The 3,644-nt window shown below is 35.6% G+C and overlaps 1 long non-coding RNA gene across 9 annotated transcripts; it reads right to left on the bottom strand.

Moving 5' to 3' along the window:
* Window positions 1-289: 289 nt before the first annotated feature.
* On the bottom strand, window positions 290-3,177 carry LOC113282856. Of its 9 annotated transcripts, none has more exons than XR_003327200.1 (7): window positions 2,912-3,177; window positions 2,274-2,782; window positions 1,575-2,132; window positions 1,377-1,474; window positions 913-1,112; window positions 658-749; window positions 290-579 (listed from the first exon to the last, which is right to left on the bottom strand). It is a non-coding gene; the product is annotated as an uncharacterized LOC113282856 (long non-coding RNA). The 9 variants fall into 9 exon arrangements; XR_003327203.1 differs by having other exon boundaries at window positions 913-958; XR_003327199.1 differs by having other exon boundaries at window positions 913-1,292; window positions 1,377-2,132.
* Between the last annotated feature and the right edge of the window lie 467 nt (window positions 3,178-3,644).

Here is a 3,644-nt window from a genome sequence, read left to right as displayed (position 1 = left end):
GCTATAGTTGACTGCCGCGCATACAAGTTCAATCACACTTACTCAAGATCACACATCATAACTTTACTTCTTTTTTCAAATTTTCCCCAAGATAAGGTACAAAGTAAACTAAAAAGTAAAGGGTTAACCATTGACCCAATTTGTGCTAAAACTAAAAACCTTGGAAAAAAGATCCTATGAACCAAACCACTATTGATATGGAACATCACCTGCATACATAGGATCTGTCAGTTTTGCCTAGCAGACCCCTTGGACATGATCATTGGTACGACTTAACTCAGAGTTGGCATGGTGTCTAACTTCCAATGCATAAGACATACTGATTATATTTAGATCCACACAATACATACACTCCCCATTTTCTTGCAGATTTAATGTTTCAGCATATGGACTAGGAAGTAAAATAAAAATCAATTTTCAACATGGGATATGTATGTCTCGTAGTTTATAGCTAAGTTAACTCTGTCATAACAGCAACCACTGTTGGATCATGACCACTCCATACATAATCCCTCATTTTCGTTCCTTCGGCTGTTGCATCTTTCCTGACTGCATGGACAAGAACTACTATAAAAGCACCTGCCGAACAACCCATAGTTAATTGACATGCTTGGAGAGTAGTATATATAATCTAACTCAGTGTGTGAAGCATAATACCTTCAATGATGAATGATCCTGCAATTACTAGATCTGCATACTTGATATTCTCCTAGGGGATGCTTCTAAATTTATCCACCCGTACACATTACCTATCAAACCAAAAAGCCATTAAAACAAATTAAAATATGTGCAATTTATCAAAATCAAATAAATCCGTTATATTATCACATGTACCAAGGCAGAAAATACCAACTGCGGATACCAAGGACCAGACAAATCAAATATTAAGAAAATAAGTATCCCGTTACTCACCATTCATTTGGTGTCTTTGACTTCACAAATACCGGGTAAGTGAAACCTTAATAGAGAAAGCGATAAGACTATTATATCAGTGAAGGTGAAAGTGATAAGACTATTGTTGCTGAAAATGGTGAAGGTGATGTTCACCAGCACCATGTTCTGATTCAAATATAGGGCTATTGACATGAATCCACTATGGATAATGATTCGCTCTGAATTTACAAGTAAATAAAAAATAAAATATAATTGTGAGTGATCAGAAGTAAACCACACATAACAGTTAACCCATAAAATCTAATATCCAACAGATAATTAACAGTGCCAAAAATAGACCGGTAAAAATCACTACTCCTCATTTGCAATGACAAATGAATCTAGACACAATAGTGATCCTGCATTACAAATATTGTAACTTAGAAATTTAACGAAATGGTTGTGAAGTTCCAACCAAGGAAAACAACCCTGGGTATCCTTACCACTCGTAAAACACATCTCTTGCAAAAACGATAATGAGGTGATCGAGGAGGGGTTTGTAGCAGGAGTATTTATGACAGTATCTCATAAGATCTCCACCCTGTAAGAGGACCAAAGAGAGCCCAGTAAGATTTTGATTGTGATGACTCAGTACACACTAACAAAAAATACCGACTCCATCTCCCAACTCAAATTCAGACCATTCTCTATACATGTCTCGTACTCTACGAGAGGAGCCACGGGACAAAAACTATCGTAAGCGGCACAAACTATAAATCCAGTGAACCAAACTACAGAAAATACCACAAATAAATTGATTAAAAGTCAGCATATGGGGAAACATAATAAATTAGTAACGAACATCCTGTAATATGAATGAAATACATGAACCAAGTACAGAGATTCGGAGCACAAGCCTTATTAGAAAGATTTACTAGAAGTATTCATTTACAAGGAACAACCTCCATGACTACTGATGTATCACAAACTCTTCATTCGATTTTCTTTCTTACTTGCTTTTCCATTAAAGGCAATTTTAGATCAGCAGACATATGATTGTTAGTTGAGCACTGAATCTCACAAAACCAGCTACAAACAGCTCACGACCAACGAAAGGAAGCAATTACAAAGTCAATTCCCAGTACCAAAAGTAGATGCACGGGTAAAACAGAAATTTAAAGAACCAGAAATCCCAACGCCTTGAGAGCATCAACCCACCGCTGTAGTCTTTCACATTCCACCGCTGCAGTCTTTTACACCTAAAGTAAATCCAACAGAACCACAAGATATGAATGTCTCCATGAATTAAATAAAATGCACATAGTAAGTTCGAAACCTATAGTTAAGCCAAAACCAGAAATATAGTAAAAAAAAAAAAAACTATAGTTAAGACAACTTACCTCTCTCTGCGTGGAATGGATACAAGAGAAACAAAAATCATACAACATCTAAAGTGAGACTACCCAACCTTTCAATCCCTTAGGAACTAAAATTATAATCCACAAACCCTGCATCAAAACACACAAATCACCTTTAGAATTTGTTACCTCGAACCAACATAGACAACATAAACACACAATTCATAGACAATGGTTGTTGCAGGGAGGTGGTATAACTTCTTTTAGTATATTTGTACTGTTACACAGGAAAACAAATCAAAATCAGCGACACAAAATTCAATAGATATAAAACTTGAACAAAGAACTTGTAGTTAAATATACTTACTCCTTTATTTGCAACCTACAGTGGACTAGAACTACAAACACATGGGTATGAGGTACGCCTATAGGATCTAGCGTCTTCTGTCGGATACCGATAGCATTAGGGTCTTGTGTTACTCAGGGATCTTATCCAGTTGAGGTAGTCAACTCAAAGTTATCAATAACACACAATAAACTATCTCCATCTCCTGATTAAGAAACAAAGAAACAATTAGGAAAAACAATTATAAATCTAGGGTATTAACTTTACAGGATAATTATAAAAAAAAATCCTAAACCTGACGAGGGAAACAGATCTATTGTTGTGAAATTCATACCATAATGTATTCATTAGTTCATCACTGGATAAAAAAAACTCCAGGTTGGATCCAAGCACACCTTACCGAATCATTCAACTTTACCAAAAAAAAATCGATTTCTAGGGTTAGTTTATTGAAATATTGGGTTGATTTCCGAAGTAGTTCTGATTCAAGAGATTAGAGTTTAGGAGAAATGGGTTTTAATTTATGAAAATTTGGGTTTGATTTGGAGGTCTTGGCTCAGGGACAGAAGAGAAGAAAAAATGGGGGAGGAGAACTCGATGTTTAATGAGAAGAAAATAAAAAGAAAATGAGAAAAATAAAAATAAAAGGGAAGATAATAAGAAATAGATAGACAGTTAAGCCCTCAACTAATTTAATAATGACAAGATCATCCTAGTTTCTTTTTCTTTTCTAATAATTATGATTTAGTGCAACATATTTCCGGGTGTGCAACGGATATAGACGTTTCAAAAGGTGCAACGGATATAGACGTTTCAAAAGGTGCAACGTCTATATCCGTTGTGCACCCCTGAAATTGAGATGTTGCAAAATACAGAATATGGTGTAGTGTATCCTTGTGGTAGATTGGATTGATTAATTGAGTAGATCGGCATCAACACGGTTCTTCGGATTAAAGGTGTTGTTGGCTTAATCTTAAATGATTACCTTCGGGTGATTGAACATAAGATAGATCTAGACCCGAGAAGGAGTTTATGTTGAGATAAACGGAAGAGCCTTTGTTCGACTC

The sequence above is a fragment of the Papaver somniferum genome, chromosome 5 (assembly GCF_003573695.1).
Source record: "Papaver somniferum cultivar HN1 chromosome 5, ASM357369v1, whole genome shotgun sequence".
NCBI lineage: Eukaryota > Viridiplantae > Streptophyta > Magnoliopsida > Ranunculales > Papaveraceae > Papaver > Papaver somniferum.
This window is presented reverse-complemented; position numbering and strand designations above follow the sequence as displayed.